At 44.8% G+C, this 13,974-nt stretch overlaps 1 protein-coding gene across 6 annotated transcripts in view; it reads left to right on the top strand.

Moving 5' to 3' along the window:
* The first annotated feature begins 3,510 nt into the window (after positions 1 to 3,510).
* The window catches only part of Slc41a2 (solute carrier family 41 member 2), a 124,927-nt gene continuing 114,463 nt past the window's right edge, over positions 3,511 to 13,974 (top strand). For 2 of the 6 annotated variants that reach the window (XM_047549185.1, XM_047549177.1), the window contains exon 1: positions 13,541 to 13,674. The gene's annotated coding sequence lies outside the window, so the exon portion shown is untranslated. Of the gene's footprint in view, positions 3,621 to 3,840; positions 3,957 to 4,184; positions 4,331 to 13,523; positions 13,675 to 13,974 lie in introns of those variants that run through there. The other 4 variants (XM_047549181.1, XM_047549178.1, XM_047549182.1 and 1 more) reach the window with 4 other exon arrangements.

The raw sequence follows: 13,974 nt of genomic DNA, 5'->3' as shown, positions 1-13,974 counted from the left end.
GTCCTCCTTCCTGTTCTTCAAGGCTCAGATTAAATGTCACTTCCTTGCTTGCCGGGAGCAGGCAGGCCCTTTGTTACATACTTGTAACTCCAGGTTTTCTTCTGGCAATCATCACAATAGCGATTACTCCCTGGCTTCAATTCTGTGCCTCCTGCTTCACATTTGAAGTTGCCAGCTGTCAGATGAAGAAGTAATGTGATTATTTTGCCTGGACACTTCAGAACTTGCTGTGCAGCAGGGGTGGTTTCTTCACCTGATTCCAACCCGAGTTATTTTCAGGGCTGAAATTTAATTTACATTTCAGTTCCGACTGGAAGCTTAACAGACCTCAAAAATACACACTTGGGGAAAACAAGCTGCACCCTACTCGGAGTTACTCCAGGTTGTGTAGAACAGCAGTCTTCAGACCGTGCCTAACCCGGAGTCATTCCTTTTTATAAAGCAGCAGTTTGCCATGAGCTACTCCGTTTTGAGTACAGGCACTTAGGCAGAATGACTTGGTAACTTGTCTAGGCAAATAAACACCAGCTATTCGACATACAGAACTTATGAAAAAGAATAACCCCCAGGTGCACAGCACAATCATAAGGCACGATCTGATAAATAGTCATATGTTATGTTTTGGGTATGTGGTGTTCCCCAAAAGCTCATGTGTGAGACAATGCAAGAACGGTTAGAGATGAAATGGTTAGGCTGTGAGAGCCTTAACCTAATCAGTGGGTTAACCCACTGATATGGATTAACTGGGTGGTAACTATAGGCAGATGGGGTGTGACTGGAGAAAGTAGGGAACTGGGGACGTGCCTTTGGGGTTTACATTTTGTCCCTGTGAGCAGAGTTTTCTCTGTGCCTCCAGGTGGCCGTGTCCTCAGCTGCTTTCCTCCATGATGTCTTTCTGCCACGATGTGCTGCCTCTCAGGCCAACAGCTGTGGAGTCAGTCAACCGTGGACTGAGCCTCTGAAACCATGAGCCAAAATAAACTTTTCCTCCTTTCAGGTGTTCTTGTCTGGTCTTTAGGTCACAGCAACAAAAAAGCTGACTAAAACATCATGCTAGTAAAAATCACCACCTCTGAACTTACTGAATTAAATCTGAGGCACTAGGATGCAGGGTGTATCAAATCCATGTTAGAGAAACCAGGCCCAAGAGCTTACCAAACACACCAGACCACCTACTGATGCAACCCCCTCGCCTGAAACGCATAAGAAGGGCATCTAAGATGGTGACATTAACCTGTCATCTTTCATATACCTGAGATCCACAGGTGACAACCCAACTCTGTCTCTGGGGCTGTAGCTCAGCTTGATCTCACCTTTTGTTTTTTTATTTTTTTGTTCCAGGGATTGAACTCAGGGGCATTGGACCACTGAGCCACATTCTCAGCACTATTTAAAAAAAAAATTTTTTAGTTGTAGATGGACACAATATCTTTATTTTATTTATTTATTTTTATGTGGTGCCGAGGATCAAATCCAGTACCTCACACATGCTAGGCAAGTGCTCTATCACTGAGCCACAACTGCAGCCCCATCCCAGTTCTATTTTGTATTTTATTTAGAGACAGGAGCTCACTGAATTGCTTAGCACCTCGCTTTTGCTGAGGCTGGCTTTGAACTCTCGATCCTCCTGCCTCAGCCTCCCAAGTCTCTGGGATTACAGGTGTGTACCACTGCACCTGGCTACTTGATCTCACTTTTTGATGTGGCCCACTTGGAAACTACCTGCCTCTATGCCTTGACCAGCTCCCCAAGACCTGAGGAGCTCCATGACTCCAGAAATTTCCAGGCTGGTTCTTACCTTTCCAGAACACCTCCAGTGTTCTCTGTCAGCTCTCTGCCTCTGCTTTTAGTTACACCTCTAAACCCTGTGGCCACTATTAATCCTTTATTAACTGTTCTGCAACCTATATATCATTGTGTAAAATATCTCTAATGTTACAGAGATTCATAATTAAAATTGGAATGGAATAAAAGAATCTGTGATAGCCACTGTCATAACACCATATTAACCATGGGTACTCTGTGAATTAAAGCTGATGAAATGGACACAGCTTATGAATTTATTGTTAGTCAATAAATTCTGACATTGTGGAAAGACACAAACATGTCCAGTCTGTATTAATGACATAGCTCACGACAACACTACACAGAATGAAGAATTAAGTAGAAAGCTGCCTGCCATATGCCAATCAATTGAAATGAAGTGTGGTAGAAACCATCAACTTGCTCAGGGAAAAACAGTGATAGAAATTTCAAAACCAATAGAGGTGGCTTTCTCCTCTTGTGCTCTGTGTAGAATCTTGAAAGATACATGACCCCGGGAGAAGGAACACCTATTACGCTGGAACTTCCGGCAATTTTCAAGAGCAGCTAGTTACTTTCTAGTGTTGGGTAGTTAAAAAAAAATTAAGAACCAGTTGGAAATGCAGTCAAAACACTGCTTTCCTACGTCAAAGGACAAAATGACAACAATTTCCTTAACTGTTTTAATGGGTTTTATTTTCTGACTGTAGAACTGGTCAACATTTTATTCCACAAAATAGAATAAGCCCATAAGCCAAGCAGATAAGGTTTGTTTTATAGACACAAAAGGGCTGAAGAAAGGAAAAAAAGAAGAGCAGATTGATTTTTCTTGTAAGGTGGGGACAGAATAAAAGAAAAACAATTTGATTAACATCAGGTTACTTGGGGTTACCTTTTTTGTGCAAGGATTAAGGCAAACACCACTTCCTTGTCAAGCCAATCAAAACCGCTGTTTCTCCTAAGGTCAAATAGTTTGGCTTCATCTTGGTGACAGGGAACTTTACCCATTCCATTTTCATTTTTAGCCTGCTCTCAGGGACCAGTGCAGGAGACTCTTCCAAAATAATGGCTTCCTGCAATTATTATTCAACACCCATCATATTGTTTGCAATGGAACATTCATTTCTAAAGGTGTTTGAAAATTTCTTAAAAGGTGTTGCAAAACCCATCAGTATATACATCTACATACGATTTCAAATGACCAAGAGTGATACAGATGCACCCTTCACCCTGAAGGTCAAGGTCAAAATTCAAAGTTCGATTGTAAAGCAGAAGAGGGGAAATCCTGGATAAACATTTACTGGTGCCCTTCATCACCTGAAAACCCATTAAATCATGGTGTAACTCAGAATTGGTGCAAGCTGTGATTTGAGTATAACAGTCATCACTGCCTGGTTTTTAAAATGAGAGTCTTCCCTTCAGATTACGTGTGTGTTCAGCTCGAGTTTCCCTGGGGCATGTCCCATTACCTGAATCACATACAATAGGTGCCCATTAGTTGTTCGAAAAAGGAGCCTTCCCTCTTACCTAGATGTTAACAGGGTGTGTGGGCAAGCGGAAACCTTGGCACCCTGCCCCTTCCCAGCGCCCCTTGCACTCTGCTCCCACCCTCCCTCGCACTGGGAAGGTGCGGTGGGCTGCGCTGGGGCTCATCCCCTTCCCTGGGACCTCGGCTCCTGCACGGCCCACGCTCTGCGCTGCGTTGCGCTGCGCGGCGGAAAAGCACGCACACAGTCACATGTGCCTTGGTTTTAAGCCCAGTCCGCAAGAAACACCAACGCAGCCCAACAGAGGCCCCGGGTCTGAGAGCGGAAAGCGTGAGTCGCGGACTCGGGGGTTCGGACGCCGGCGCGGGCGGCGCGCGGGACGGCGGTCCACCGCGGCCACCGCGCCCTTTTCCCGCGCGGCCCCGGGCTAGTACCCTCCGCCGCGGAGCCCGTGGGTCCGGGGGCGGCGCCGGCGGCCGGGTCGCCGCGGGGCGGCCACATCACCAGCGCGGGCGGCGGGCGGGGCGTGCGCCTGCGCGGGCCGGGCGGGGCGGGCCGCGGGCGCCGGCTGTCAGCGCGGGGCCGCGACGGCGCCCGGAGGCGCGCGAGCAGGAAGGACCGCGGGCCCGAGCCGCCGCCCGCCCCGCCGCCGGGGCCGGGCTCTAGGTGAATGCCCCTTCCCCGTGCGCCCGGCGCCGCGGCCGGGTGGCAGAGCCGGCCTCGCTGCGCCGGCCGCCGCCCCGGCAGGTGGTCGGGGAGGCGAAGTCCGGGCTTCGGCCGCGGCGCGGGGCTCGGCGCATCCCAGGTGTTGGAGGGACGTGGGGCGGGGCCGGCGGGGCCGGGCGGGCGCGCACCCCGCTCCCGCGGCGCCACCCGCCACGCCGCCGCCGCGGACCCGCCGCGCGACCCGCAGCCCCGGCCAGAGCGCGGGCGGTGGCCGAGCGCCGGCAGCGCGGGGAGCGCGGATGCGGGCGGGCGGGCTCGGCGCACCGAGTCCGGCTTCGGAGCGGTCACCCGCTTCTTGTCCCTATGTCGGTACAGTAAGTGTATCTGGATCAAAGGAGGAAACCCGGCTCTCGCGTCTGGAAGGAGATGCCACATTTCTGGATGTGACTTAACGTGTTCGGTTTAAGTGGCTGTTACACATGCCATCATTTTGTAAATGATTGGTTTTAAAAATGGAGATATACTCCACGTACGCTCAAACTGGTCCCCCGAGAGTGTGGATTTTAGTGTATCCACTGAGTTTCGGAACTGTCACCGCTATTCAGAGCGTTTTCATCCTCCCGCAGGGAAACCCTGGACCCGTTAGCAGGGACTGCTCGCTTCCCCTCGACCCCACCCCCTGGCAACCACTAATCTACTTTCTGTCCCCAGGGGTCGCCTACTGTGGACGTTTCATATAACTGGAATCAACGACGTGTGTCTTTTTGTCACATAGCATAGTGTTTTCAAGGTTCATTCATGCTTTAGTATTATTAGTACGTTATCTTTTTAATTAGCGGGATGATTCTCTGATGTATCGCAGTTCCACCTTTTGCTCATCTGTCCATCAGTTACTGTACATTTGGTTTGTTTGGTTTTATTTATTGAATACGATGCTGCTATGAATATTTGCGGACATCTGTTTTGAATGCTCTTGGACATATACCTAGGAGTGGAATCTCTCTACTTTTAACTTTCTGAAAAACTCTCAGGCTTTACCAAAGCAGCTGTACCCTTTTGAATTCCCTCCAGGCAGTGTATGAGGATTCCCCGTTCCTTCAGCTCCCCACTAGGGAAGTGGTATCTCTTTGTGGTTTTAATTTGCATTTCCCTAATGATAGGGATATCAGGCATCATCTTTTCATATGCTTATTGGTCATTTGGGCATCTTTTTTGGGAGAAATAGCTATTCAAATCCTTTGCCCAAATTGTCATTGGGTTATTTGACTTTTTACTGTTGAGTTTCGGTGCTCATTTGTTTAAAAAAAAAAAAAAAAAAAAAAGAATTCTAGGTTTGGGAACTAGCCTTGATTTAAAAAAACAAAACAAAACACCATATCAAAACCTGTAATGCTTACACCTGTATTGCTTACACAGGTACTTGGGTAAATGCCGAATAGTGCCATTTACAATACCCTGCCTATTACTTCTTGGCATTTTACTGTCCCTCTTCCGTTTTTCTGGTATTGTGAGAAAAGCCACAGAAGTTGTGGTCCCGACCTGAGTCAAGAGAGCTAACCTGCATTTGCCATTTTCATATATTCTGCGCAGAGCTTGAAAAGCCCCAGTAATCACTTTAATTCCAGATAATTTTTATTGGTGTCCAGCTAAATGAACTAACAATAGATTATTCAGTTAAATAACTCAATTTTATATTGCTTAACTTCTCAGCAAAGTGGAGGGTCTTGTTTTCCTCAGTTTGTGTCGTTTTTTAGTACAACGATGTTCATATATGGGTAGTAAATATTCTTGGGGGCATTGAAGAGCCACTTCCAGGTGAACGAGCACTGTTATGCTTATTGCAGTTGTTAACTTCTCAGTGCAGCAGATCGTAGCGAAAATTACTTTGATGGCACTTACAAGAATTCAAGCTCATTTTCGCACTGATAATAAAAAAATGGTTCAATAATACATGTTAAAGTATGGTGAGAAGACTATTTGGGACCATCAAAATAGATATGTAGGGACCATGCAGTGGGCTGTTGCAGTGGTGGAGAGAGACTGGGTTCAACTCTGAATACATTCCGGCAACGGGGAGTTGACATCCCAGGAGCAGAGTGTTTGGGAAAGTTCTAGCGGGGAGGCGAGGGTGTGGCCGGGTGGTATGTTTGAGGCCCTAGGTTGGTTCCCAAACACTGAAAAAAAAATTTAAAAAATAAAAATGTCAAAGTCTGTATGAGAAGTACAGAGGGGAAACATCAGGGGTCCGGGGGCTTCTGGCTAGACCAAGCTAACAGAATTTTTGCCAGAGACAGGCCTCATGATCAGTCACCTGGGGGATGGTGGAGGAGGAGCCTGATTAGATAGGCAGGGTGGGAGTTTCTGGTTAAACTGACTTAGCAGGATTCTTTGCTAAAACTGAATTTTACAATGTGCGTAGATGGCCCTAGGAGAAGGTTCAGGAGTTTGATTAGAGTTTGGTCATGCAAAGAATCTTTGTCACTCTTTCAAAGTGTACTCACCAAATTTCAGAAACTTGATAGAAAATAAAACTATTGAAGTGGAAACAGTAGATAAGCAACTGATTAAAAGTGTGTGAAGTACAGAGCCAGTTGATCCCAGCTATTTGGGAGGCAGAGGCAGAAGCAGGAGGATCTCAAGTTCAAGGCCACCCTGGGCAACTCGGTGAGTCCCTGTCTCAACATAAAAGATAACAAGGGCGGGGGGTGCAGTGGTGCACGCCTGCCTATAATCCTAGCAGCTCAGGAGACTGAGGCAGAAGGATCAGGAGTTCAAACCCAGCCTCAGCAATTTAGCAACTTAGCCAGCCTTAAGCAACTTAGACCCTGTATCTAAATAAAATATACAAAAGGGCTGGGATGTGGCTGGGTGGTAGAGTGCCCCTGTGTGCAGTCTAAAACTCTACCTCAACCTGTCAGAAACAGTGGAAACATCAGGTATCCCTTTTCTGCCTTTACTAGAAGAATAAGGTTGACATTTTCAGGCTATAGCCTGTGTTTTTGCTTTGTTTTACCTATTGAGGTTTCTTTTTTTTTTTTTTTTTTTTTTTTTTGTCAGCGGGGAGTGATATTGGGGGTTGAACCCAGGGCCTTGGGAGTGGAAGGCAAGCACTCTTACCACTGTGCTGTGTCCCTAGACCTTTTGAAAAACTTTTATTTGGAGACAGGGTCTTGCTCTGTTGCCCAGGCTGGGTTCAAACTTGTGATTCTCCTGTCTCAGCTTTCCAAGCACCTGGAATTACAGGTTTGCAACACTGTGCCATCTGTTTCCTCTCAATTTACTCAGATGAAAACCTTCAGGTTTCCCTTGCAGGAAGGAAAGTCCTGCCCTAAGGAGTTTCCTCATAGGAGTTGGAATGGAAAGGAAAACTTTCTCAAAGGGAATATAAGTGCAGAAAGAGCCAGTGAGAGCCTGTCTGGAATATTGACCTTTATCCCTGTCCTAGTAACTAGATAAGTCATTGTAGGAGGAAATAATGATAGGGACGGAGGGAAAGAAGTATCCATCTAATCTCGTTTTCTCTTACTTAGATGTGTGAAAGTTGTGTTGCTGTTGCAGAGAGGGACGTAAGCAGGTTCCTCATCAGTCCTGTTGTGGGTAAAAGGGTTTTGTGGACTGGCCTAGGAAATCAGTCACCATTCACAAAAGGAACTGCCATTAGATTTTTCTTGGAAAGGACTAAACCTCTTTAAAAACTTTTAAAGTGGGCTGGGGAGATAGCTCAGCTGATAGAGTGCTTGCCTTGCAAGCACAAGGCCCTGAGTTCGATCCCCAGTACCCAGTACCGCATTAAAAAAAAAAAAAAAAAAAAAAACAACTTTTAAAGTGAGTGGCCATTTCATTATGTGGTTAAATACATAGATTATTCAAGTCCATTTCCTTGTGTTACTATTCAGATATTTACCGAGTGTCTAATATGTTAACAGGCACGAGGCTAGGCTCTGGGGATTCAGTGGCAGTCAAGAACGGGTCCTTGTTACCCTGAGTTTACAGCCTAGAACTTTGGGACCAGAAGAGGGGAGTGAATCTCAGTGGCCAGGAAAGTGATGGCTAAGAGCCAAGATCAAGAGCACAATCAGGAGAAACCAGGTAAAAGGGGAGAGAGTGTGAGGCCTGAGAGTGGAACTTTTCTAATCGCAGATGCCTTCTAGTGTTTTGTGACATCAGTTTAGTGGGTTGTGTGACCAGCGCACGTGTGTGTGTGTACTGGTACTGGGGATTGAACCCCAGGTCACTTAATCTCTGAGCCACATCCCCAATCCCTTTATTTTTTAGATGGGGCCTTTCCAAGTTGTTGAGGGCCTTGCTAAGTTGCTGAGGCTGGCCTTGAACTCGCCATCCTCTTGCTTCAGCCTCCTGAACTACGAGAGTGCACCACTGTGCCTAGCAAACCAGCTTGTTTTTAAAAAGAAATAAAATGGTAGAAAAAAATAGATACTCTGTGAGGGTGGGTGGGGTTGTTTATGCAGGACCGAGTTAACCTTACGAAAGTTTGGATTTATCTCAGAGGAAATGAGAAGGCATTGCATTTAGTCAGGCCTGATTAGATTCATATTTTCTGAAGGTCTCATTCAGTGCCGAGTCTTTCAACTCACGTACAAACCTCAAATCTCTTGGCCCCGTGTTCCAGGTATTCTAAAATCTGGTTCCAGTCCATTCTAAAGCAGCTTTCCATTGTTTTTGTTATTAGAACCTTTCATTGCATAAAGATTCTTTGCCTACCTTTGCATCACGAAGGCAAGCTCTGAGAACAGGTCTCACTTTTGTCTTCACAGTGAATCTTGTGAGCAGCAAGGTGCCTGGTGTATGTGGGAGACGAAGCAAATTTTTGTTGATACAGCCTAATTATATACCTTTAATAGAAATGTTATGAAGTTGTGGAGGTGGCTTTGCCGTATCTAGTAATAACTTGTTTTTGGACAAAGAAAATTTTTATTAGAATTTTTTTTTCTCAATTGAAGTCATATTAGTGATAGAAATAATCCACTTATTTAAAAGGTAATTTAACAAAATTTACTCTAATATTAAAAGAGTAGTAGAGCTAAGAAAAACAAGCCAATAAGTTTTCTGGTTTTGGTGTTTCTCCTCCCAGAGTACAAGGAGACAGCACAGGGAGTCATAGGAACTGGAAATTCAACAATTTATGTATTTATTTATTTTTTTTACCAGTGGGGATTGAACCCAGGGGTTCCCACAAACATCAAAGCGCACAAGGCATTCACCTCTGGGGAACCAGGTCCGCCCCAGTGGGAGAAGGGAGTGAAGCAGCAGGTTCAGCGTCTTTAAATGTCCCACCACCTGCTAATGCATCACTGCCCTACAGCAGGACATTCTCTTGACAAAAGGACATTGCAATGAAGTGCGTGAACAATACTTCCCCATATTTGGAATTATTTCCTTAGAGTAAATTGATACAAGTTAATAGGGTCCCCAACCCTTTTTATTTTTTTATTTTGAGGCTGGATCATGCTAAGTTGCTGAGGCTGACCTTGAACTTGCGATCCTCCTATCTCAGCCTCCAGAGTCGCCAGGATTACAGGCATGCGTCACCACGCCCGGTCCAGCAATCATTTTATATTTTGTTTGAACTTACAGGCATTTCTCTGAGTAATTTCTCACCCAAAGGTAGTTTTAGAAAGCTGCTAGGGACAAAGGGGATAAATTAGATTAAAACATATCAATCATGAGAGGCAAGAGGAAGTAGATTTTGCTCTTAGAAGGAAAAATCGAACATCCATATGCCCCAAAGAACTTACAAAGAAGAATTTAATGATGTCAGTTTGTTGCCAGAGAATCTACTGTCAGTGCTGTGACTTCACAGAATTAATTGTGAAACCCAACCCCGAAAGGAAAATTCCAGTGTATCGTTCTGATAAGTGGCAAGAGAAGTTATGAAAAATTCATGAAAGGTAGCGAGATTTCAGTTCTGATTCAGGTTTATTGTAGTGCACTCTGGAAGTGTGGAAATTTTCCTAATTAGTTTTGTAAGTAAGATTTTATACACACACATGCATACACATCTTAAACTAGAATGCTAGAGTCAAATTTTGCTAATAGATGATGGTTTTTTAAAACTACTCATGGAATTTGGTATTTTTGTGTTCCAGAGTCCTGTTTTAAGCAGCACACCACAGGGCTGAAAGGAATCTATTAACTTGTATCAATTTACTCTAAGGAAATAATTCCAAATACGGGGAAGTATTGTGCACACACTTCATTGCAATGTCCTTTTGTCAAGAGAATGTCCTGCTGTAGGGCAGCGATGCATTAGCAGGTGGTGGGACATTTAAAGACGCTGAACCTGCTGCTTCACTCCCTTCTCCCACTGGGGCGGACCTGGTTCCCCAGAGGTGAATGCCTTGTGCGCTTTGATGTTTGTGCTTTCTGACTTCTTCCAGCCCAGTCTTTCCCAACTCTGAGGAGGGGTGTGTCGGTGTCTTCTCGGGTCAGGTAAGGTGACGACAGAGCTGCTGGAAGATAAGGTGCTGGAACTGGTGTTCTTTGAGTTCACACAACTGTTTTGTGTATCAGGATTTCACATAAGGCTTAATTTGATCAAAATGTTGCTCTGCTTAAAAATAAATGTTTAGGGGCTGTAGCTCAGTGGTAGAGCACTTGCCTAGCATGTGTGAGGCACTGGGTTCAATTCTCAGCACCGTGTGTAAATAAATAAAATAAAGGTCCATAAACAACATAAAAAATATTAAATGTTTATAAACAGTTGACCTAGTTTAGAAAACCAAGTCCTAAGCCACCTGGTCAGGAGTGGCAGATCTGCCCCATGACCACTTGCTGTGTGGTCGTGTGAAGCTTCTACTGGACTGTCCACATCTCCGCAGGTTCCCACCTGGCTGCTGTTCCCTGTGTTACTTGCACTTTCTCTTCTCCTCCCGTCTCTAAATCTTAATTGTTGTTAAGGTTCAGCTCACGATCATTTTAGTTATTCATTTAGTTGCTGAGCAAATACGTATTGTCACATACACGTTTGTCAGATACTGAGTGGGGAATATATAGAATTTGTTTCAAAAGCTCACGGAGCTTTCGAAAAGGATGACCTTCATGTAAATGAGCGTAGTAAGGTCTGAGAAGGTCCGAGCAGTGTGGGAGAAGGAACTTCTGTAGCCCATCGTCTGACACTTATAATCAAGGCAGTTTATGCTATGGTTATGTTTCTGGGTCTTCAGAAAACATTTATTTATTGAGTAATAGAAGATAATGCAGAGTTCACCTGTGAATCAGAGGTGAGACCTTGTACCCATGACCACACACGCTGGTATAGATCATACCAGAGAATAACTGCAGTGACTTCATATCGCTAACTGGGGTTAGTCAAAGTCCTGAATTCAAATCCCATGTCTTTATCTTTCCAACTTGATAATTTCAGCTCATCTGAAAATCATAAACCAGGGATTCAGTACAGCAGTGTACAGCACTTTTGTGACTGTGTTCCATAGCATGTTTATTTGTAAGAGGAGAATGAGGTAGGAATTAGCTTTTGAGCCTTTTATAAAAATGTGTATTAGAACCGGGGCTGTAGCTCAGTGGCAGAGTGCTTTCCTAGCATGTTTGAGGCACTGGGTTTGATCCTTAGCACTGCATAAAAATAAAGGCATTCTGTCCATCTACAACTACCAAAAAATATTTTAAAATGTGTACTAATAGTGAATAACTATGACAACATGAGATAACATTTATTGAAAGCCTAGTACAGTTTTCTGAGCCATTGATATGTATTAAGTCACTTAATCTTCACTGAAGTCCAGAGGCATTGGTCCCACAGCTAGTGATGATCAGGATGTGATCAAAGCAGTTTATCTCTGGACCCCAAGCTCTTAACTACTGTCATTATCATGAAAAAAGTATTGACATTTTTGGACATTTCATTTTGTGGAAACAAATTTTCCCTCTTAAGTGTGAAGATTTGTTGAATTAGTCACTTGATATTCTCCCATAAAAATCACTCGGTGTAAGTCGTTGAACTACCTAAGAAAAGCATAGGAAATAGCTCATTAAACTTTGTTCAGCTCCAGGCTGTACAAAGTATTTGCTGTAAAGATTCCATATGAATAATATTTTTTAAGTAGTTATTATTCTCCTTTTTAAAAATGTACCTGACCGAATCATGGATTTTTATAATCTGAATTTAAGCTCTTGTATTACTCCGATGAACATGAACTAGTCCTTTCTCAGTCCCTAAGGGACAGTGTTTAAAGGGCAGCCTGGGCATGTGTTTGGGCATTAGCAAGGGGACACCAAAAGAGAAAAAACCTAAATCATTCAATGTTTTATACTTTATTTATTTGATGCCTGGGATTGAACCCAGGGTGCTTTGCCACTGAACCACATCCCCAGCCCTTTTTTTGTGTATTATTTACAGTCTTGCTGAGTTGCTTAGGGCCTTGCTGAGTTGCTGAGGCTGGCTCTGAACTTGTGATCCTCCTGCCTCAGCCTCCAGAGCTGCTGGGATTACAGTGTGTTATAATTAAAACAAGACGCGTTCATGGGGGAAATCAGGCCTCTTGTGACACCTAAACTTATTTTGTTTGGCTGCTGAGCTCCATGCGCTGGATTATGGGGCAGTGCGCTGCAGGCTCGGTGGTGTCCTGGGCCTCTGGAGCTTGGTGGGTCCCAGGTAGTTATTTTTCACAGTCATCCAACAAATAAAAGCTATACATGAATCTTGGCTTTGAGGAATGGCGTAGACCCGTGAGTTCCCCGAGAGCGTCTGGGATCTGGTAGCTGGAGGAAGGCGTCTGCTTTTAGTTGTGCCATTCTTTGGGGGAATATGTGCAGAGAGGAGGGAGGAAGATAGAAGAGATTTTTAGAGTTCCTGGGTGTTTAAAAATAGAGGAAACTGCAAGTAGCTATTAAAAAGTGTAGAATAATATTGACCAGGAATTAAAAAAAAAAACATTTTGTAGTTGTAGATGGACAGAATGCCTTTCTTTTATTTATTTATGTGGTGCTGGGGATCAAACCCAGTGCATCACACATGCTAGGCAAGTGCTCTGCCACTGAGCTACAGCCCCAGCCCCTTGACCAGGAAAAGTTTATTGATATTTTATGAAATGCAAAAAGCAGGACACAAAACATTATGTACAATATCAGCCCAGTTTTTGCTTTAAACATATATTTGGAACAGTAAGGTTAATACACCAGTATGCTAACGGTGATTATCTGTGGATGATGAACTTCTAGGATTGACAGTTTCTGTCTGTCCTAGCCTGCACCCCTCTTCCTTTATGTGGAAAGAAAAAGAATAAAGGAGAACCCTAGGTCAGTGGACATGAGAAGCCACGGGTTGCCCAGCAGTTTTGGATCAAAGACCCCTGTATGGTAGGGAAGTTGGGTGGGTGGCCTGAGAGTGGTGTGATCGTGACCTGTGAGTTGGGCTGAGGGTCCTCCAGAAAAGGGCTCCTTGTTTTTGTTTTGTTTTAACTGGTATTGAACTTTAAAAAGTGCTCGGCCCTGACCACGGTGCAGAGGTGAGCGCTGATTGCAGGGGGTAAAGGTACGGACCGAGGTCATTGCTTCAGTTGGTAGCACACTGTGGACCTGTCACTGACCTCATCAGCACGCAGTCTCGCTGGTGAGTCTGTGCACTTGACCCATCTGGGGAGAGCAGTGGGGAAGGGAGAAGGTCCAGCTTCCTCCTGGGTGTGAAGGGGTCCCAGGGCCTCCGTGGGAGCTGCCCACACTGCTTTGTCACCTAAAGGAGGTAAGGTCTTCAGTGGCCAGCTTGGGGGTGGAGGTGTAGCTGCACCTGGGGACAGGGACAGGGAAGGGCGTGTGGAGGATGGGTGGAAGTGTTCTGAGTAAATATTTGAAATGCAATAGCCTGGAAAATTATGGGGCTTTCATACCCTGGGCTAAGGATGATGACATGTGGCAGATACTTTTACCTTTCCTTTTCTTAAAAGGAAAGTTTTGTTTTTCTTTGAAACACTGGTACATCGACTTCTTCCTTTCTCTTTTTTTTCCTTTTAAATCTTGACCCCTTGGCATCTTTCCTAAACCT

The sequence above is a fragment of the Sciurus carolinensis genome, chromosome 4, assembly GCF_902686445.1.
Source record: "Sciurus carolinensis chromosome 4, mSciCar1.2, whole genome shotgun sequence".
Classification (NCBI taxonomy): domain Eukaryota; kingdom Metazoa; phylum Chordata; class Mammalia; order Rodentia; family Sciuridae; genus Sciurus; species Sciurus carolinensis.
The sequence above is the reverse complement of the archived record's forward strand: the minus strand, read 5'-3'. Positions and strand labels throughout refer to the sequence as shown.